At 29.0% G+C, this 25,091-nt stretch overlaps 1 pseudogene; it reads right to left on the bottom strand.

Annotated features, from left to right (window-relative positions):
* Nucleotides 1–19,096: 19,096 nt before the first annotated feature.
* LOC119686172 lies at nucleotides 19,097–21,012 on the bottom strand (annotated as a pseudogene).
* Between the last annotated feature and the right edge of the window lie 4,079 nt (nucleotides 21,013–25,091).

Below are 25,091 nucleotides of genomic sequence, written 5' to 3'. Positions count from 1 at the left end.
GGTAACGCATCAGGTAACTTGTTAGAAATCTCAACTATATACTATATAAAAATATCTCCTAGTAAATCTAAAATTTTAGTAGATAATATTTAAAATTAAGAATTTGTATTAGAACATGAACATGTAGATTGAAATATAAAATATATATAAAGACAAAGAACAAAATGTACATAAGTAGTTTGAATATAATATATATATATATATAGGTATGTAATATATATATATTTATTATTTTTATATTTTATATTTTATAAGAGCAGCACAAAGTTTAATTCTTGAATTAGATGAGTATGTAAATCTTTCATTTTAAGACTAAAGTCTAAAATTTTTTAGTTTTATAATAAAATACTTGTATATTTTTACCATATATATAAAGCATATGAATCTCCTTAAAAATGTAAAAATGCCTATCCTTTCCACGGATAAAAATTGCAATAAAATGTGAGTACGCAAATTCTATGTTTTTTTTTTTGATTTAAATAAATAAATATAAATATTTTTGCAAATATTTTTTTAAATTTAAAAATAAAATGGTAAATTTATGCTAAATTAAAACAAATTCTAATACGAAAGCATATTTAAGTTTATTGCACAATAAAAAAAATGGTAATGATTCTTGTATGAAGAAATAACTTAAGATATTTTGTGAAGGAATTGTATGAATTTTTCTACAGAAAATACAAAAGTATTTTAAATATTTTTCTGCAAAAATAAATATTTAATTATTTTTCTAATAAAAATGTGTATTAAGTTACGGAAATACATATTCTAAAATCTGCATGAGTTATTTGTAGTCATAAGTTTTTATATTTAGAAAATGATTTATAAAAATTACTCAACTTAAAATATTTGCAATTTTTTTGTTTATAAAATTTTTGTTATTAGAGGAGGAACATATATGGGCGGGTATTATACGAGTATATCTGCAAAACATTTTTCTACTACAAATGCATACATATTGGTTTTAAATTTGTTAATTAATTTACTAAAATACTTTTAAAATTAAATTAAATTTAATTGTCAAAAAATTAAATAAGTATTTTTGTTTTAATATTTAATTGGCGTAAAAGAGTGCTAATTTTAAAGCATTCAAATGATATCTAGCAAATAATTACGTCGGATAAGTTGGATTTAATAAATGCTTTAGTAGAATAGGTATAAGATTAAAAGTATCAACAGATTCCATATAGATGTTTTATTGGTCACATGCCTTTCTCTAGGATTTTTATTATCAGACGTTCTGCACTTATTGATTTAAAATATATCATTGTAAGGATTGCTTATTTAAGAGTTCCCAATTCCACTTTAAGTAATCTATTTCCTTTGAGAATTTCTAGAAACAGTATATTATAACAGTAAATGGGAAAGATCAGAGTCTAGTAAGTATAAATAAATTACATATCTCAACTCTTCGACTGCAATAACTGGTGAGAGCTCGCATTGCTGTCATATGCTAGTAAAGTTTTTAATAAAATTATTTTAAATCGTATAGTCGAACCAATTAATGCCTGCCTCCGGACACAACAACCAGGTGGTCGCTCGAATAGATCATGTATAGACTACATTAACATCCTGAGAGTAATCGTTGACAAATGCATTGAATTCAACACTAGCCTCTACGCTGTCTTCATTGACTATAAAAAAACCATCGACTCGATCTTGATAAATACGGGGTCCCTATGAAGTTAATTAACTTAATTAAAAATGATGTGCAGTGTAAAGTGTTCCACAAGGGAACACTAAGCGATCAACAATTGGTTTCAGACAAGGACGCCTTCTATCCGCCATGCTGTTCATAGTAGTTTTCGACTGGGTTCTTGAAACCTTTGATACCGAAAACCGTGGAATAATCTGGCGACTAAATGAACCCCTTGAAGATCTCGATAACATCGAGAATCTGGTACTGTTGTCCCACAAACAGGATCACATCCTGTTTGTGGGTCGCGAAATCAGCGAAAACTGATATAAAAATAATTATAAATAAAACAGATTCTATGCGCGTTAAAACTAACAATAGCAATCCGCTGCCACCGCAACATTCTCAGAAGCAGGTAGCCGAAAACCATCTGCAATGAAGAACTGTGGGCAACTACCAACCAAACAAATATCAACTTAAAAGTGAAAAAACGCAAATACTGTGCTTATTAAGGCATCACACGTAGGGGTAGGCTATCAACAATCTGGAAGAGGACTATTCACGATGAAACTGGCAAATCGTTTAGCTAACTAAGAGGTGTAACTCGAAACAGAAACAACTGAAAAAATAAGTGGAAACCTTATGCTCCTAAAGGAGTTTGGAATAAATAATACACACAGTTTTATATCATATTTAGGAACTACATTCGTTTAGTTCAATCGAGAGCAAATCCATCTGTTATACAATTTCAAAGTTAATACATAACATATTTTCAAGTTTTTATTATAATAATATAATTTGATATATAAGTAAATTTTCAATAAAAATATTACCATTATCAAAATTGTCAATGTCTTTAATAGATAAATACAACTTACATTCAATGTTGTTAACATAATTATTGTGCAAAATTTGCATTAACTAAATAAATAGTAGTAGCAAAAATAATATATCAAATTCAAGTTCACCTGTAAAAAAAAAATATAAATTTGTTAAAAAGAGGCTTTTAAAATATATTGTTATAATAGAGTAAAAAAAATATTTTTATATAATTGCATATACACAATGCGACAAAAATAACACATAACTTCATTTCATTGCTTTTAAATATGGGGGAGTGCCAAAATAATATTACGCATTAAACAAATAACACTGAAAATTAAATATTCAAGTTGATTAAATGTAACAAACATAATTAAATAAACTAACATATAAAAGGTTGAGAAATATTTAATTAATCAATTTAATTTAATGACTCAAAATTGCAATATTATGCAAAGTAGCAAATCATTATAGAAATCCTAGTGCGACAATGATTAAAAACATAAATAATTGAATTAAACAATTTTATAACTAATATTTCTAATAGTATTTTACTTTATAAATTTTGCGGATATTTTAATGATTTTCAAAGCCGGGAACATACCTATAAGATAATGATCATAACGGTTTCCATACAAAACCGTCTAACATATTTTATCAATTTTTTTTTCTTCGTCAAACAGACATGTACACTGTCCAAGACGGATATTTGTTATCCGTTTGGCTATTAACTTAAACATATATCTTTATTCAGTTTTTTAGTACAGTCATTAATCATCTACTAGATAGTAGACAGTTTATAGGAGAAAGCGTACACAATGTTTTTCAGTTCCTTTACAGTACTATACATTATAATTTTAAATGGATAAACTTAAACCATCCTGAAGTTTAAATGACAAAAAAAACTGATAACGTGTTTAAGGAAACAAAAATGACAAATACTCTATAGTAAGGAAGAGATGACAAATGGTTTTTTTCTGAGCCTTCGCTACAATTACATTACTACAACAACAAAAATTCATTTTATATTATTTTAATTAATTGAATTTTTGGCTGACCATACAGCTGTTTCGAGTATTATCAAATACCCATCATCAGTGGTCTTGGAAATAATTCTTGTATTTAATTATTCGTAAATAATTATTTTTGAGACTACAAGCACCAGGAATCGAACTCGGGTCCTGCCAAATGTAAAGCTCAGAATCAGCGCACCTTAACCAACTGACCCAAAGCCGTACTTGTCTTCTTTATGTTCGCTAATTTTTCTGGAGTTCACAACTCAAATAAATTTGAACGTCTACGTGCGATTAACTCTCAGACTAATCTTACCTCAAAGAAATACATAACACAATAAATCCACCCCTAGATATACCCATTTCAGAAATCCTCGACGATAACATTATACTTTTATCATCCTATTAGAAAAAATGAAGTCACTAATTTATACTATGAAACCACATTGTTCCAGACTTACTATATACATTGTATACAATATAATATTAATGCGATTTAGAGGAACTAAAACTTTTTGTTTGATAAGTTTTATTATTAAATTGTTTGCAAAAGTAAAATTTAATGTGAAAATAAAAATAGGGAAACCATTAAGCCACAGATGGATGGCTTAAGGTATGTAAAAAAATAAAATGAAATTTCTATACTCTTAACAAGTACACAAAAGTTTAGTGCCTCTGTTAACCCCACAGCAGGATATAATCCGTAGATTTAAAATGCATACAAAATGCAGTAGACCTAAATAGAGTTTAGCACAGTTCAGTGCATAATTAGCATAATATGGAATGCGGTTGCACTTATTGCGGGTACGAGTAATGTGGAAATATATGTTTGCATGGGCGCACACGGGTACCCAGGAGACTTGAAAAATAGCATTTTAAATAAATACAGAAAAAAAGTTATGAATAATAAAAATGAAAGAAAGCACTTAAAAACAAAACCCACAACAAATCGGAATAATTCAAATACAATTTTTCAGTATTTCCACACCCATCAGATTTGATCGAGGTAGTGTAAGTTAAATCCGTAGTATCCTAGATTTAATTTGTTAGAAATTATAGGAACAGGAATACAAAAATATGTATTCTATACATATATATATTTCTAAATACATAATGAAAAGTACCTTCCATTTAAAGTACATCGTCCACAATAAGCCTTTAGATCACACAGTGCAATAAAAAAAAATTTCATTTAGTTTTTCGATTTTTCAGCGGTTTAAGTTATTATGCCTACTGTGCTTAAATTTTCTGTACTTCTGTGCTCAAGAAGTATAGAAGACAGTTGCTTGTCCAGAAAAGCGAATTAGGGGAAAGACTCCCATTGCAAAATATTCTAAACATTATACACTGCAAAAACACTATTAAAAAACATTTTCTATAATAAACACCACCATTGCAGTAATACTGAGGGCGGATGTAGATGAAATCGGGAACCAGAAAGAGGGATAGATTTGGTAACTCTTGTTCTTATTCTCTAAAGATGTTCTTTTGTTTTATATTGTCTTGTAAATTAGACATGTATATGATATAGGCTTCAACATTTACGGTCATTCTTAGAACACAAAGCCCAGTTTTTGAAAGAAATGTAGAAGTGTTGTGTTTATAGCTAAAGCTTTTTAGAAAAATGAAAATTTTAATTAATGTACAGTTATTTGTGTACCAGAAATATTCATAGACGTTACCATGAAATATAATTGAAATTCATTAAGGTAAAGATAATGATAGTGTAATCTATTTTTCATCTTTTAATATAACAAAAGAAAGTCATACGCATCATTTCAAATGATCGAATAACTGAGGACTCTAAAAATGAAATTACTGGCCGATTATTGTATTATATTGGACTAATTTGATACGATTCGTTAGAGAACGTGAAGAATAAGCTACAAGTTAATCTGATTATAGATTAAAAATTAAAAGACACAATAATTCAAACAAGAACCATAAAATTGTTGTAAATTCTTAACCCCTGTGATTAAAGAATGTTATTTTATATTGTATATAAGAATTAAGTTAGTCGCTTTGGACTTTGAATGCTGATGTACTAACTGACTCCTACAACACGAGTTCATAAATAAAAATAGGTATGTATTTAACATATCGTCTTATATTTGTTTTTATGTATATAAAATTTACATTTTAGTTGTTAAGAAAAAAGTGGTTTATTGGATTCATTGTATCGATTATCGATTATAATATGTCTTAATATTCACTATCTGGAATATATAAATTGGAGTTTATATGGCTCTATAATGTAGTGTTTACTCACTATAAATAATTGGCTAAGACCACTTCTTATTTAATATAAATATACAAAATATTTGATTCCTTGGTTTTTTTAAAAGTGAATGTTATTTCTTATATTTTGAATTTAGGTAGATATATGTGTTCATTCAGATACTTTCCAGTTTATTTGCTATATCTACTCCTAATAATTTCCTCTTAGAGTATTAATTGCGTAATCAAAACAAAATCTCAGCATTATAGTTACATTAAACAAACAAAACAAAACAAACCAGAAAAAAAAATGAAATAAAAAATTAAACAGAAGACCAACAATTCTGCATTAATGCATGCATGCAAATTGCATGCAAAATTAAAAATAATGCTCAAGTATGGAACCAAGAAAAACACCACAAGTACTTGTATGAATGCATTGTGCCAGCATTAGTGCGGCGCATATGGGAAGGATAAGTTTCATCAACGGCAACATGCACTGCTGCACTGCTGCACCACTCGCCACTTCAGCATGAACAATGTGCAGCACTTGCAGTGTGTAAGCCGAGGCCTGCGTAACTTTATGTACGACAGTCGTTGAGCTGAGCGAGTGCTTTCAACAAAATAGACTTTCATTGACTTCACAAATGAGTCTGAGTGTGAGCATGGATACACGGGTACAGGTACGGGAACGGGTACGTGTACGGGTACGTAGGAACGATAGACGGTTTGAGTGACGGTCGGAACGGTTCCGTTTGTCGGCAAATTAAATAGCTGCCGACATGGCCGACAAATGACGCCATGTGCGCTTCCTTTGCACCCAGAGAACTATTTTAATGTTTTACATTTTAAAATAAAATGAACAGAAAATGGCAGTGTAAGTCACACAACACCGTACACTGCCATACAAATATCTGGTAAGGGGTGGAGCGTGGAGTCATTCGTCGGCAGCAGGCAAAACAAATCACAGTACATGCTAATATGCCGGTGCAAATTGATGCAGTACCAGTGCCGGTGAGTGATGCATAAGGCATGAGTTGAAGACTTTAGACGGCAATTGCTTGCGGCTTTTAATATGCAAAATAGTTACCTCGATTGGAGGATAAGTGAAAGCACTGATTTAGCACAACCATAAATTATGCAATAAAACAGCTGATAAATTATGGAAGATATCTCGATGTGCAGAGTATTTTACCGCTGATGCATAAGGTCTAATACAAGTTAAGTTGCACGTGCTAAAGCCTTTCTATATTTATACATTGATTTTATTCTTTGATCTAGAAGGACTCATTTTTTGTAATAAAAAAGGCAGTAGCTTCAAGTTTAGAAGAGCAAGAAATTTTTTAAAAAAATTTACATGAAAAATAATTGCTGCATAAATAATAAATTTTATTATTTTAAAAATAAATTTATTTTATTGACAAACATTTAATACAAAACTGAAAAATATTAAGCGTATTTACAAATAAACATATCGATAAATAAAATCTTAAAAATAATCAAGAAAATTTGGGAACAAAAAATTTACTTAGATTAAATATAGTTCCTCTCACTTAATGCTACGGTAGGTAAAACAATAAGTGCTATAAATGATTGGTTACAGTGGTGATAGCGCTTCCTCTTCTGTCCAGATTTAGCGGAGTTGATTATTTTGCTATACTCCTATTTAGAATGTCTGGATGTTTAGAATCTTCTAGTCTTGCCATGTCTGGGTAAGTCAAGTTTAATATATACTATATATTAGAAAATATTTATATTAAGGAATTGAAACAATAAGTGTGATGAATAAAAAGTTTAATAATAAAACAGCAAATAATTCATTGAAAACTAACATCACATCAAAGTATCAGAATAGTCAAAACACACTATTTCACCAAGATTGGTAACTATTTTTTTTATTCTTTCATATCAAGATTGCTGTATTTTACAACAACTGAGACTGTTGTATGTTTGTTTTTTTATGGTGGTAAATCTTCAATAATCTGCAAAGATTTTTTAAGTCACTAATATTAACGCCACAGCTGTATAAGAGTATCGTCCTACTAGTACACACGCACGCATAGCCTCGATATAACCAGTAATTGTACTTGATCAACCTCGAAGCAGTAGTATTTACAAAAATTAGGCTCGATGGATTTTGGTGGGTCGATCATATATTTTTCTGAATTTAAAATCGGTTACCCAAGACTTTGCATATTAAAACATATGCTCATTTGTAGAAAGACAATCGGAGATCTATTTATTTTGCAATACTAAAGATAAATATAAATATATATTCATTTAGTTTATGTCTCTATCTTCTTAACTGTAACACTTGAAACTTCTTGACAAGCAATACGATTTTATTTTAAGTAATGTTAATTATTTTCTTATTTGACTCTATTTTTAAAATCTAGATGGAGTAAAAACCAAGAAATCTTTATTTTACATAAGCTTTTATTGTCATTCTATAACGTAACATAATGTCCTATCTATATTTTTAATTAGTTTATGTACTGATATTTTATAATAAACCTTACAGTTTATCTAATCGCAAATTTAGTTATGCTATGTGTCTTCTTTAAATGCTTCAAATATGTCATTAGCAATATTTCAGGGAAATACTACATGAATGAACCAAACTTAAATTCATTCATTCATTAAAACTCATTTACGTTACAACAAATATCCAAAACATTAATTTTAGTGAGTAGAACTGCTCGAAATGCGGTTCTGATGGATTGGAATGCTGAATTGCGGTATGGCAAGTGCAAGGTCCTGCTAGCATTTCAAAATAAACTTTGGGCGCCGTCTCGGTAGGAAGCAGTGTTGCCGTAAAAAAGCTATAAAACTGTTCCACAAAGTCGTTAAGTTCGCTGTAAATAAAAACAAAAAGCGCATAATGATGGCATACGTCAATTGCTGAAGTGAGTATTTCTATTACTTATTTCAACACTTCGTGTTTTTTTGTTTGAAGTTTTAAATAGCGCCAAAAAGTCAGCCAAACTCAATAAAAATTTAAAAAAAGTAAAATGAAATACTTCGTACTCATACAACCTAAATTAAATTTGACTTACTTGTTCCTCAACACATTTGCAATAGAAAACGTGCACGCCAGAGATACAAGATACAACTAAAAACGCAACGTCAGACACACAGATACACAGACCCATTCACAGATACATTTCAACAATTCATTTTCTTCTCGTTCAGCAGCAACAACAAAATGGCAACAAGAGACTGAAGACAGGCTAAGGTTTATTATTGTTCCTTTAAACCGCAAAATGAATTGTCGTGTAACATTGACCTACATTTTTCGGTTTTATGTTGATTTTATACTTTTTATGGTTTTTTTTGCAACTCTAAGTTTTCTTTTTATATTTTTAGTATAATATTTTTACACATAAGTTTTACGACTTTTATATGACTTGGTCTGTATTTTGTTTTTAGGGGAACTTTGGTGTTCTGTGTTAAAAACAGACTGCAATAAATGAAGCTTATCGGTCGATTTTTATGTTTATGTTGAGGCAATATTGTTTTTGGATCTACTGACCTTACATCGATAATTTTAAATCGAGAGTGAAAACAAGGAAACTGGTAGTATGGCAACAGTTAAATAACATTTAAATTTTACTGCAGGGAGTTTCAGACTGTATATGTATGCGAGTATTGATAAGGTTTCCTAAAAAAGTGATTTCTATATTACTGAATTAAGTCTAAAAAATTGTCGCTCCGAAAAGCAAATGATGTTAGAACGTACAGTGCTTTAATTGCTTTACTTTACTCAAATCTGTCTTTTCCGAAAACAACAACTTTGATCAACTACTACTCTTAGAGTACAAAATACAATCAAAATAATCAAGTAAGTTGATGGAAGCGATGTAAAAATTAGGAAGATGCTTAGAAAGAAATTAGAACAAATTTAAATTTTCTAATCTTATTTGACAGGATTCGATAGCTGGTAATATTAAGACCACACCATAATTTCTTTCATGTGATCTTAAAATCTTTGAGGCATATCTACTTGACAGACTATAAACAGTTTCTGAACTAAACCTTTAGAATATTAAAGTAACTGTTTCAACAATTTATTCGAGACAACAACAAAAATATTGACCACTTCTTGACTAGTCAGAAATTTAGATAAATTAAATGAACATCCTTTTATTAAAGCTTGTATTCAAGAACAATGGTCCTGATAGATTCTGTGAAATTTAGAGTGAAATTTTTCCCCTCCGCCAATTGGTTCAATAAAAGTTATCTAAATGTATTAGACTTATCCCTGGTAATGGCAGGGGAGGATCATCTAAAACTAGTATGTTAATAAAAGTTAAAAATTTAGTAAGCTAGCTGATCTATCGCGATCTCTTTCCTTCCCATCAGTCAACTATTTCAATAACAAATGATTCATTACTTTTACAGCATTTGTTTAGTATTTTTAAAGAATGATAATACCTTAAGAATATCCCGATTCATGATTCCTGAATCAATGGAATCAATTATGCAATACCTTTACAGCATTTTGTTAGTACCTCAAAGAATAAAAATTTTTGAGTTTTCTAAATTTAATCAATGAAAAAGCAGTTGAATCGAGTAAAATAATGAATCAGAATGAGGTTTGAAAATAGGTATAACTATTTGACTTAATACATAATGAAATTATAAGAAAGATAACAATTACCAAGGAATGGCGTAAATGTATAGACAATTACTACTTTCGACATTTAAAATGTCTTTCACGACATTATCTAATGATTATCTAACGATCACCTTAAATGAAAATCCGAAATAAAGTTGTATAATTATGAGTTCTAACAATAAAAAATGAAATTATTCCGTTGTTATCAATTACAATCCGTTATCGGATTGTTGTATCTTCTCCATTGTCGTTCATCAAGTGCGGAAAGCGCTTCTTCAACTTGATCACTCCATCAGCGATACGAAAAATCTCTGCGCCTTTTTTCTCCAACTGCCACTTCAAAACACTTTTCTCTCTGAAACCCATGCTTCCATTGTCCCGACATGATAAAGTCACCAGAGCCGCTGAATGTCAAATCGATGAATTATATCATACCGAGCGTGATTGATTCGGATGCGATAGTCGCCCCCAACTTATATAGTTTGGTACTCTACGAGTTGGGGGCCAGGGAAAGGGAAAATTCTTACGAAGAACTTTTCTCTTGAAAACTCTCAGTGCTGCTTCATCTTTCTGTGATACCGTCTATGCTTCAGTTCCATACTTTGAAGAATAAAATTAATAAAAAGATAGGATTAAAACTTTTCGAACCTTTTGACACTCTGTTTAGTTTCGTCAGGGAAGCTGGACACATTTGTAAAATGTTTTGCTATAGTGATTATCTTGAAACTACAGTGTTATTCGTACACAATATCAATAATTTTAAATAATTACGAATTATCTTCAATATTTAATGACACCTAGCATATATAACATTTTTATATGTAATATTTATCATTCATTATAATTTTTGTATAAAAAAAATCGATCCAAATTTTTTTAAAAATATTTGGTTACTGTATTGTGTTCCCACATATTTTAAAACGTTTTTACAGTGTATATTTCCGTAATAGACCTAAAAACGGAAGGAAATGGTTAAGGACAAGAATGTTGAGTTAAAACACATTAATATAAAGAGAAAGAAATGCTTGACAAATGGACTGAATACCTTGACACGCAGATATTCGAATAATGCGTGCGTTTTGCATAAATATGTAAACACCCTACAAACGACCATTGATTGCTTGTATTAGTGATCCACTTTAGCTTGGCGAGTACGTCGCACAATATGCGTTGACAGTTTTATTCGCAGTGTTGCCATTTAATTTGCATAAAATGGTCGTCATGTCCGGTGGAGCCGTCGGCATGGCAGAGAAAGAAATGCCATTTTAAACAATTTTCCACACAAACAAGGAATAATGAAAATGCTAAGAATTTAATGGAAAGTTTTTCGGTGACGTCAGCACTCATAGTAGACACAGTGAAGCTTATACAATGTGATTTTGTATGTGCGACACGTTATTGTCAAAAACCAGTGGGACGTACAATTTGTTTATTAACAAATTTTTCATTTATTGTAGTTTGTTTTTCTTGTCTTGAATAAAATACCGGCCGGCATATTGAAAATTGTTGAAGCAGAATTTATACAATAGAGAAATATATAGAATCACAATAGAATGTAGGCAAGACAAATAGAAAAATAGTTTTAAGTTTTTATGTTAGTTAAACGAATGCTTTTGCGATAACCTATCTATCAATATATATTGAAAAATCTTTTAAGGGTCACATTTATTTATATAACACGTTAGAGTAAATTTAAAGTCAAAATAAATAGGCTATTTCAATCTAGTTTTACTGGACTTAATTTTATTTTTTCGCTTATTACTATTTTAAGGTCTTCGGTGACATATGTAAATGACAGTCGATTAATTGTTTTAAAAATCTGCAGTTTTATTTTTCTTCTTACGTGGTTAGAACTAAGCGGATTCGGATTGAATTCCTTTCAATTCCTTTCGTAAGTTTACCACTTTGCGTGTTTTTTTTCCATATGTATATTTATATATTTGATATAGCCTGCATGAACGTAAAAGTCATAACATTTAGTAGCCTTACCATATAAGTAATTCACGAGTTAGAGTAACGCGCTCGGTAACCGAGTAACGTATTATAAGTGCACCGCAGCAACAACAAAATACATGTCGAGTAATGCGTTGCAATGTTACTACCTTAGTTAAGCATTTGGTTAATTATTTTAAATACATGTACTTAACTTCATTTTTGACATTTCAAGCTACTGTCCCCAGCTACTGTAATTGAATTGTGTGTTCAAAATCTCTTAGACTTTTGTTTGACAGATGTGTTATATTCTTCTTTTTTTTTTTAGAGGAGAACAAAACAAGGCTTTAAATATTGTGTCAGTACATTGTAACGTAGTTCTGGAACATGATTTCTAGTAAGTTAGTCATATTTTTGGGAATAACACATTTCATCAATAATTTGCGTAGCGCCTCAGGATTAACTAATTTGAATGCTTGTGTGATATATGCTTGTCGATGAACAGATAATAACAACTTAATAGTGTTTCTGGGTAAATCTGGGGTAATTTTTTCAATCGAGATGCTCTTTAAATACATCTCAGCATCAATACATTATCTTTTAATCTTTTAATAAAAGATACTCTTTTTCAGTGCAATTTTCATTTTCGATTAGTAAATCTGGTATAATTTACCAGATTCAGTGCAATTTCTCAAAATTTATAACACTCGAGATTAATTTATAAGACTCTAGATATTTTGCCATAGTAGCAAAATAAAAGATTACCTTTAAATTTGGAACTGTTCTATATGATTTGACAGATCAACTGTGATTTCATTCATATGTGTTTGTGAAATATATAAATGTTTACAACAAAATTTGACGGTTCGAAAGTAAATCTTGATTGAATCCAGATTTACCAATCCGAAATGCCATAAGTTATTCACACTGCATTTTATGATTATTCGATGTAAATTTATGTTGTTTTCGATTGACAAATCTAGATTTGCACTTGATCTGTTATATATGCTCGAATTCTGTGGCTTGACCGATTATATTTAGTGTAGTCCCTGAATATTGTTGTTAAATAATAAAAAATCGCTGTTCATTTCAGATGAATTTCGAGTGTTACGATATACAACTTACCTGACGATTTACCAATCAAAAATAAAAACTGTACTAGGGTATGTGCGAGTTCGAGTAAATTGAAATTTCCGAGGAATTTTTTGCACTGCATATATGTAAATATTTATTTATATATTGCACTTACTTATTATTTTTGGTTAAAAGTTTTCAAGTTTTTTATTTATTTATTACACAACTTAAAAAATTTTCACAATGGTAACACCTAATTTACCTAATTTTTTTCTAATTTATGCTATTCGAAATTCTGATAAATACCGGTGCCATACCGAAATAATCTACTATTTCCCTCAATTTACCATCAATTTGGTTGAAAAAATTAACTTAGTTTTCGATAATAATGTTAAAAAAATTTGATATATTAAAATTGTATATTTGAATATAATTTCGCTTTTTGTAGATTAAGTCTGTTATTTTTAACTTTGTCATAACGTCATAGTGCATTCCTCAACTGTAGTGCAATCTAATTCGAAATAAACAATAACACAAACTTAATGTGGGTGTTCGATTCCGTTCTTGTGCTACCTTTTGTGTTGTTGTTTTTGTGCGATTTTAATTTGACACCCACAATGGCGTATGTTAAATACTTCGTCCACAGCACAACACAGACCGTTTTAACCTGTTTTCTCGTTATTGCTTTTATGACGATGATGACGATGTACACGATGTTGATGAGGGCGACGGTGATTGTTGGTTGTAATAGTGATTTGATTTTGATTATTTATTTTTCATTTTCTTTTCGTAAAATGGTATATTACATGTCTTAGCTTTAATTAGAATCAGCTTTATTGTTGTTAGTGTCGTTATTGTATTGTTGTTCTTGTATAATTCGAAGCTATTATATTACTTTCTCACTTCTATTACAAATCATTAATAATAATTAAAATTTGATCTCATTTGTAATACGGCTTTTCTTCGTACTGCAAGCAATTGTTGTGTTAATCTGATAGCTTTTGCTTCTGTTGTTGCTTTTTCTTTCTTGAATATAAGAGGTTGGATATTGCAGTGAATGTAAATGCAATTAGTCATCAATACTGCAATACCCACCACTGTGTTTTTGTTGTTTATGGTTTCTTTTCTGTTTTCTATTTTTGATTTGTAGTATTGTTGTTTTTGCTGAAATTATGAATAATCATAACAAGCAAATATCATATGCGTTATGTTTATTATTACTGGTATGCATATCATATCAAATGTTTGCTGCCGTTGGCTGTAATTTTTTTTTGTTTTTTGTTTTTATAGTAGGCGGAAGTAGTGGTTTTCTGCTGTTGTTTTTTTTTTTTTTTTTGGTTTTTGACTGTATATCTTTACTTTACCCGAATGAGTAACATTTTGTTTACACCGGAAATAGTACATTTGCTGGCATTTGTTTATATTTTGCCATTATATGTTTGTGTATGTGTATATATATGCAATTTTTTTTGCGACTGTATGTGTGTATTTCTTTACATATTAATTGAAGTTGTTGATTTCAATGATATTTACACTACACATACGTATACATATAACACTGCGGATATTTTCAATTTGATAAGTGCCCATTTATGGTTTACTGGGTTAGTTTGGTTTTGGTTTTTGTATTTATAATTGCAGTTTTTGTTTATTTTGCTTTGTTATTTTAATTGAATTTTATTTTTACTACTGACATGGACATTTTTGGCATAGTTTTACGTTTACGCTTTCATTCATTAAAAATCCAAATCTAATTCATTGCTCATTCAGTGGAGTGGAGTGTTGCCTTTTACAGCGACAATATGGGAGATATGACGACGATGCGTGTTGGCTTGTAGGCAGGCATTTATGGTCTGTAAGGCGTTCTGTTGTGGGTTAAGTGCTGAGACTGATGTCAGTCAATTAGGCAAAACGGTGTAAAAATGATAACTTAAAAGATTTATTTTTGTTTCGAACAGATTATAAAAAGATAAGCAAGTAATTAATTAAACAAATAAAAATATATATCAAATATAGGCAAGAAATAATTACAATGATAGAAACATCACGTAGGAGGGGTCTAAATCTTTTGTGTTTAAATCTGAAACAGATTCATTGTTAACAATACGAAAATAGTTTATTTTGATAATTAGATTTGCATTATTTTATAACACTATTTAAAAATTTTTTTGGAAATTACCATTTAGGTAATGCTTCGGGTTTACTGTAAGACGTACAATTAAACATAATGTATAACAACTTCGTTGTTTTTTATCCAATTTGCTTGGGGTTCCAGTACGTTGATTGAGCTAAAAATATATTCAAAAGAAATCACATCTCAACAACTATTTTAAAGAAGTTTTAATATCTTTTAAACCGATTTTAGAAGAATTTGAAAGTTGATCGTATTTAGAGGTATTTCAAGACATCTAGAACAGCTAAAATTAGTTTTAACTAGTTTTGATTTTTATTAAATTTTTAATAGTGTATTATTTTTAAGTGAAATTTTTAATATTGTCACACTGTGTAGCGGTGTAAACAAATATTCACCAATACTACTATCATATACAGGCCCAGAAATCTTTTCAGATCTCCAGATTTGACAGTTTTGGATTACCATTTGTGCCGGTCTCTAAAAAATTTTTTAAACTCAAAACATTTACTGGTGAAGTTAAAAATTATTTAAATCTATTTTTAGTCAACAAAGACCAAAGTTTTATGAGCGCGCAACATGCTATTATCAGAAAGATAATAAAAAGAAATGCAACAAAATAGACTTAATAAAAGGATTAATGATGTATTTATATGTACATTCTTATAAAGCCGTTTTTTATTTACAACATATATATTATATGAGCAAAGTAGGGATCACTTAAATTCATTTATTAAAATTCAATATAAATGCACTGAAATGCCAAAATTTACTAGGTGACTTTATTGGGGTTTTAATTTCTCTGAAGTACGTTCTAGTACACAATATATATACACACATTAATCTAATTCCTTTTTTGTTCATAAGATTTGATTAAAATCATCTATGCATATATATAAAAAACATTCAATACATTAATTAAAACAAATAAATGTTTATAGTATATATGTACATTTCATTTAGAATTTAAATATTGGAATATTTGAACTGAGCATCTGTTAATAATGTTTTCAAATATTTCCAGTTTAAAACAGTATTAATATATATTCACTTACTTGCTTGATTTAATTTAGTTAATAAATTTTCTGTGCTCATTATGCCATAAATTTTATCAGAGTTCATTGAAACATTAAATTTACCTGTAAATAAAATTAAAATTGTTTTTCTAAATTATTTACCTTTCTTTTAAATGAAATATATAGGGTCATTTATATGAATATATATATATATATATATGAATATATATATATATATGAATATATATATATATGTATTCATATATATATATATATATATATATATATATATATATATTCATATATATATATATATATGAATATATATATGTGAACATAATTTTTAAAATGGAACCATTGAAGATTGTACTCAACACAATAATTATTGATATTAATAATATTATATAGTGAAAATAAGTATTATTATTTTTATTATTTTTTGGATACTACAAATTATAAGTTTCTATCACATAAAAATACATGTATACTAGACTGGAAGTGCTTGAAATTGAACCTTGTCAATTGGAATGAATGCATATATTATGGGATAGTAGTAACAGATAAGTCAGTCTACTTATTTGTAACCCTTATCATAGACAACTTAAGTAATTGTTATTTATTTATTATTATTTAAAATCAAGGACATGTCTTGAGTCAAAGGATTTACCACTTTATTTATTACTGTCTTTAAAGATTAAGTAACCTAACCAAATTGACTCAATGGATTGTTAGAAAGAAAGCTAGAGAAATTAACGAATTATTTGAATAGTTATGCAGAAACTTGAGCAATTAATAGAAATAGATTCTACAGTTGAACTATTACACATTGATTATATCAAAAAAATCACCACATTATGATTTATTATTATTTATCTTGTTTATATATTAAACAAACTAACCCATAAGACTAATAAGGCTGGATTTGAAAGAAACTTTAAAATAGATATCTTCACTAAAACACCAAAAACTATAAGCAGAAGAATATATACTAAAGAAATTTGTGAATTATTTGGGAAATCAAGATTAATAGTTTTAAACTGAATTAGTTATATCATTTGTCCATGTTCAAAACTAGTAACTACAAAATAATAATTTATCTTATCACTTAAGTGAAAATCATAATGGATTGATTTATTTTTATCAGTTAACAGTTGAGTTCAGAATGTCTCCAGATTCTGTAACGTAACTATACCTACTTCTTACTTAAACACTTTACAATAAAATTGGATATAATTGCGAAGAATAGGAGTATTGCAACAAACAAAACGAATCAACACAATAATAACAATTGTTTTGGTTCTCGTTCTGGATCTATGGAAATAAGAAAATATCAAAGCGATATAAGGTGTCACATGTAAAAACATAAAACAACAAATAAATAGCAAATATAGCAAATATAATACGTTGTCAATTAGATTTATTTGTGATCCGTACCGTTGCAGGATAGAAGATCCAAATTATAGTTGGTGGAACTGTCGATCTTTAGTAAACAATACGTATCAATCCTTCAATACTCAATTTCACTTACTGACTAAATATTATTTATTAAAAAAAATACACATTGCCAAACTTATAATTAATAAGGAAATGTGTCTATAAAAAATGCTCTTTAAGTAAGTACTCTAACTAAATTAATCCATACTATCTATACAAGTAGATAATGATATTTCTTCTTAAGAGAGAATAGTATAAATAGGCTGCAACAAAAGATTTTATAGTGAAAAATATATAATAAATTATGAAATTATTTTTTATTAATAAAAAAACTGTTCTCTGTTCAAAGATGTTAACTCTGGTTAAAGAAGAGGAAAATAATTTCAACACCCTGTTTATATAAAAAGATCTTAGATTTAGATTTGACATGTTATGGCAGTTAAAAAATGTAATTATTTTGCCTTCACGGCGTGTTTATGGCAATAAAATTAATTCAGATTTAATAATTTATTGCATCGCATAAATTATGGTATGTTTAAATTCAGATGAGATTAATTTAATTAAGTTAAATTTTGTCATTTTAAAATGTTAAAGTGCTAAACCAAAAGCAAAAACCAAAAATCAATTTAAATAAGTAAATAAATTCAAACAAATAAAAAACAATTAAATGTTTGCATATTCAATTTTTTTTTGATGGAAACAATAAATTGTAAGCCAAACTTTATCTCTGGCTAATATAGATAATTCATCGTTTTAGAGTAATTGATTTGGGATTTTGCAAAAACATGTCAAAGTGTTGGTCAAAAAACTATTTACAAAATGTAATTTTTTCCAGACTTTATATTTTTATTTATTTTAAATTTAAAATATATTTTTTATATTACTAATAAAAAAAATAAAATTGGAAAACTTTTACAATAATTTGCATGTTAGCGATGCGCAAAGCTTAAAAGAAATAAATAACAACAATTAAAAATGATAATAAAATCCGTCATGAAAAGCTAAGTGATTATATCATATATAGTACAGTAGAATCGCGGAAAAGTTAACCGCTCCGTTTTGGGGTTGTTAACTTTTTCGAGATTGTTAACTTTTCCAAGCGGTTTTCAAAATTCATAAAAAAAAGAAAAAACTACAATAATAAGCATAGATTTGCTTAGAAATAGCTCCTTTTTTTTTTTGTTTATGCTTTAGCCATTACAAAAGGAAAATTGTTAATTTGTACCAGTTGGTTTAAAAAAGCAGTCGAGAGTTGTTTGTTTTTTTTCTTTGGTGTAATAATTCTTGACCATTTTTGTGCGCATACTGATAAGGTCTGCCACCTGATTTGCATCGTTGTTGTCTTTGGACCATTTTATCAAGGTATTGATGCTTTCAACTGCTTTCGAGAAACTCACTTTCGGTTGTTGAATATCTTCCTCGGTAATTGAATCATCATTGTCACTATCACACACTTCGAAATGTTCCATATCTTCCGTAATTTCATCCTTGTTCCAATTTTCTATATCGTCAATGCTGATGTTAAGATTATTTCCCACTTTCAACATTAACGATTAACGAACTTCTCGAACTGTATCGTCGTAAACATCGTTTGCTTTAATAAATTTGGACAACGGAAGATTATCTTCACTATCGTATTGATCATCATCCCACTTTTTTATCTTATTCCACGCTTTTATAAGAATTGATTGCGGCAATTCTTCCCATGCTGAATTTTGTAGCGATATGCGTCACAAATTGAATGTGCCTTCAAAATATTTTCCACCAGAACGTTTTCTTGCGCGGCAATGTTGCATAACAATTTGGTGCGATATCCTAATTTAACCAATCTTATGGGATTTTGATCCATTGGCTGCAAAGCCGCTGTTACGTTCGGTGGTAGATGCATGGCTACAATGTTTCCATCGTCAGACTTCAGCCTGTCAATTGGCTTATGTGCCGTGCAGTTGTCTATTAGCAACAATGCCTTTGGTGGTAAATTATTTTCAACAGAAAATTTGCGAACCTTCAAAAATTTTTATGTCATGTTCATTAGAAATGAAAAATGAAACCAAAAAATAAGTTTACCTGTTTTATAAATGAATTGTGGAACCAGTTGAAGAATAACTGTGCATTCATCCACGACTTGCTTGTATGAGCGTATTCCAATGGATTGTTAAATTCCTTAAAGCAACGTGGTTTTGCAGATTTACCGACCACCAACGGCTTCAACTTGTGCGAACCATCTGCGTTTGCACACAACAAAAATGTAATTCTTTCCTTAACAGTTTTTCTTCCCGGTGCGGCATGTTCGTTTGCTGCGACAAATGTTTTGTCCGGTAATAAACGATAACATAGTCCAGATTCATCTGCGTTATATAGTTGGGAGTCGGAGATGCCCATTTCATTGATTTTTGCTCGTAGACTATGTACAAACGGAGTTATTTTCGGTGTATCGCTCGAAAGAATTTCCCCACAAATTTTGAGAAGGCGAATACCGTGCCGTTTTTTAAAATTTGCCAGCCATCCATCACTTGCACTAAATTTTTTTCCCGGATACAGAATTTCAAATTCGAGTTTAGCTCTTGATTTTAAGATGGCACCAGTCACTGCACAATTACGCTGCCGTTGATTCAGGAACCAATTGTACAAGTTTACCTCCAGATCAGGATATTCTGACTTATGGAGTGTTTTCTTCTCTGCACTTTCATAAGTGGCCGCCACTGTTTTTAAAATTTCTTGGCGTTTTTTGTTTATTTTACTGATGGCTACTTTAGACACACCATAATGCAGCGCTATTCGATTTCCCGCAATACCGTCATCAAGTTTTCTTAATATATCTACTTTTTGTTGCAAATTTAATCTGATTTGCCGTTTTTTCTGTATTTTTGACATTTTTTTAATAAAAAATTCACAACTAATCAACTCAAACGCTACCGAACAATTCAATCAAGGTAATTTGCGACAAGAATGAAAACATATGTTTGGAGCACAAAACAAAACAGAAAGAAAATAGAATATTCGGGGAATACCCATAATCAAAACTAGAGCTCGCACTGGCTTGTGTCGGCAAAGAAACGGTTGATTTCAAAAAAAAAATTCATACGCTCGGAAAAGTTAACTTCGAAGTTAACTTTTTAGAGCGCTATGTGGACGCCGAAATGCTGTTAACTTTTCCGCGAGATTAACTTTTTCGAGAGTTAACTTTTCCGCGATTCTACTGTACTATGATTGCGGATGCAAAATTTTTTATGAATTTAATCCCAAGAGACAATTGCTTTACAGGTTGTAAATAGATTTGGGAATAAGTACGTAGTGCTGCAATATATGTTGATATTAACAAAATACAACAATCAAATCAGTGTATACGGACATGCAGTGAAAACTATCCTTACGTATACCATCATCTTGTAAACAATTAATTTAGAAATATTTCGTTAATAATTATTATTTGAAAGAAATTAATTAACCATTTTTGACTTGAAACTTTTTTTGCAAAAAAAAAAACAAAATTGACTGGTCATTAATGACTGTTTAAGAGAGAATTTTCACAAATATAATGTTATTATAATAATCTGATCACCACAAATGAATTACGAATGTACGTAGTTAAAATCATTTTAATGTTCATTACGTAGAGCATCACTAAACACTCAAAAGTATAATTGCAGACAAACAAATGAAACATTTGGGAAAATGGATCACTCTAAAATCTTGCATGATAACACAGTACAGTGCTACCAACCAAAAGAGAAAACTTATGATGAATCTGTTCGATATTACTATATTAAGCAATATATAGGGTACATGTGTGTACCATGGAAAAACGAAAACCAACCAATACAAATAGCTTAGATTTGTTTTTAGTGGATAACAACGGTGGAAATAATTCAAATTTCAAATGATTCTTTTAATATTTTTCAAACATTTTTTATAAAAGATTATTTATTTGAAAAAAGTATTCTCGTTTTTATACGTCAGTCTTTTTATAATTTTAGGAAAACCTTTTTGAAAAAAATTTTGAGCCCCACTATTATTGGTGTACTAAGTGGGGTTCCTGGAATAGATCCCCGATTTAACAATATAATCTACAGTTAATAAAAACTATACAGTTTTCTACAGGACAGTCTTTTTGTTTCATATATAAGTATACTAGCGGACCCGACAGACTTCGTTCTGTCAAAAAGATTTGGAAGCAGTTTTTTGTTTCTACCTATTTTATAGTCGCGGCAAAAAAATCTCCTGAACCAATGTATCTTCTCTTCCAAGAACTTTGGATTCACTAAAAAACCCCGACTGAGATGTCTGGCAGAGGGTTTAAAACTAAGAGGCGAACTTAGGGTTCAAACCTAAATCCAAAGGGACAGTGGAAACTTAAAGGTGACAAATATATAAAAAGTGAGTGGCTCGCTTGGATAGTGGAGATAATGATCTGCAAAGGAAGTCATGGGGATTTAATAAACATACCTACAATAATCAACAACTTATTACAACACACAAACTCATTTATTCTGGTTATGTTCTTGTCTTCTTATATATATAAAATAAATCGAAAAATGTGTTGGTAAGCGCATAACTCAATACGCCTGGACAAATTTGGAATTAACAATAATTCGATTTTTTTCTCGCCGTAGAAAACATCTTTGGACTTCAATGAACATTTACAAAAATGAGGTAAAAGTGTATTTACACAAGGATTTTGAAAATAATACCAATAAGAATACTATTTTCTGCATATAATATTTATCTATATAAAAATATGTATTTAAATTAAATTGTTCCTAAATCTTACAACTAATTTATTAAACTGCAAAAACAATATTGTTTAGTTCATTATTCCCCCTTAGCGTAATCCGGGTTACGGTAATGCAGACTACACAATTAAACTGAATATCTATTGTTTCTTACGATAAAAATGAACAAAGTAATCATAATTATTAGATCATCTCCCATATTTATGTTGTTTTGATACCCTATATACATATAAATCAAACATTTATTGTATACAGAATAGAATAATATATATAGTATAAACTATTTATAACGACAATGAATGGATCGTCTTAATCTAATCGTTATTACTGTTAAATATTATAAGCAGTAATAAATATTAATAAATTGTAAATTATAGTAATGTTTTTAGAAGTATGTATATTATTTCTATTTACACATTAACAAATTGAAGTTTATTTATTTATTTAAAAAAATATAACAGACATAAATCCAATAGTTGTTAAAAGCAGTTAGTTATTACATCAGACGTCTTTATAAGTGAATTGTACTGTACCTTTAAAACCTTCAAATAATGCTACAAAATTACACAATTTCAATTTCTTATTAGGTATCTAATGGAAGCAATTCTTCGATCTAACTTTCAACGAATGATCTATTATTATTCTTACTCTTCTTACTTTTCTTAGTATTATCTCAGACTTTTCTTTTCGCTGGAATTATTTTATGTAGTTTTTGTCATTTTAGATATAAATATCACTGTTTGTTATTTGATCTAATCGGAAACTTCTGACAACTTGCGTTAGTGTTTGCTTGTCAGGAGAACGAATTTATTATTAAAACAATCATCAATAAGAATATAGATTACTCGTATAATGTGAACTATATCAATACTAAAGCTCTTTTAAGAATGATATTCACTATTTCATATTTACAAATATAATTAAAAATATTAATTATTTTTCTTTGGAGTAACTTAGTAGAAGTAAATTAAGTTTATCATTTAAATATTTTAGTAACAAGAAATTTGCAAATTCATTGCTTTCACAGAGCTGAAATGATGATTAAACAAAAACTGTTTTTGAAATTATTTCGTGTGACGTCAGACGTAAGTTATTGCAAGCGGCTGACTTCTAGTTAATATGACTCGGCAGAAAATTTTTATGGCCTATGCGACAATTTCGATACGCATATGTAATATTGACTTTAACAACTTTAAAACGAATACAAATATGTAGGTATGTGTTTGAGATATAAATTTGCGATTTCAGCTTAAAAATGTTATGAAGTAGTTGCTTAGTTAATTTCCAGGAATTATTTCTACAAATATTGCTATAAAATTTTATTACACAAACAAAAAAAAAACAAAAACAAAACAAAAAAAATAAGAATTAAGTGAAGAACTATTTGATGAAGTTGTAACAACTGTGAAATACACTGTAAAGTTTTATGTAAAAAATGAAATGTATTCTCATTAAATAGTTTAAAATTAACTAAATTTAAATAAGGTTCTATAAAATAAAAAAATTACATTCTATAAAAATGTAATATGAATATACATATTATATAGGTATAGTAAAATACAGTGATATTGAATCAATCGTAGAAGTCTGATTCTTAAAGATCATTGAAGTTGAATATCAAATTCAATATAGCTAAATTTCTTGCCTCCAATCCGTTCTTTAGATTTAGTTTTTATACAATTTAGATAATATTTAATAAGTAGGCATATTGACGGGACAAGCATTCACATCAATAGACTATTGTCAAAATTGTGAATCAGTGGATGAGCTATAATTTTTATGTATGATCGAGTGTATACTAATGTTGAGCATTAGTTAAAAGATGTAACCATATAGGACTTTATATTAGAAATTATCACCTAGAATACAACCATTCAACTGGTCAACTAGTGCTTTAAAACTAATTTTCACTTTTTAAGTGAACTTATTCTCAATTACACGAACTGTCACTGTCACGACAGTTATGAATCACCGCGCATGGTATTAAATGGTACAATTAATGAATAAATTAAACGATTTTCTGCAATTTTGTATTCAAATCTTTGTGGCATAATTTGTAATTTACTATCGACAATTTTTATATTTAGAAATAGAAGAAAGTTTAATGTTTTGATGTTGTATATCTTAAAAGGAACTGTCGTAATTTTTTTTGTCGTTCACTAAGAAAACACGTTGAGCCGAAAACGGAGATATGGCCAATATTACTGATCGGTTGTTAATTGGTCTCTAATGATTTGTAATAAATTCTCGATGCAAAAGGTGTCATTTATTACAATAAATGGTATTATGATAAATGGTATAATTATAAAGATGGTATTTATCATGGCAAATAGGTTTTATTATGATAAATAGCATTATAATAAATGGTTTTTATTATGGTAAATGGCTTTTAATATGATAAATAGCACTAATTATGATAAATGACACTTTTTACGACATATGGCATTTATTATGATAAATCTCAC

This window comes from Teleopsis dalmanni, chromosome 2, assembly GCF_002237135.1.
Source record: "Teleopsis dalmanni isolate 2A chromosome 2, ASM223713v2, whole genome shotgun sequence".
Taxonomy (NCBI): domain Eukaryota; kingdom Metazoa; phylum Arthropoda; class Insecta; order Diptera; family Diopsidae; genus Teleopsis; species Teleopsis dalmanni.
The sequence above is the reverse complement of the archived record's forward strand: the minus strand, read 5'-3'. Positions and strand labels throughout refer to the sequence as shown.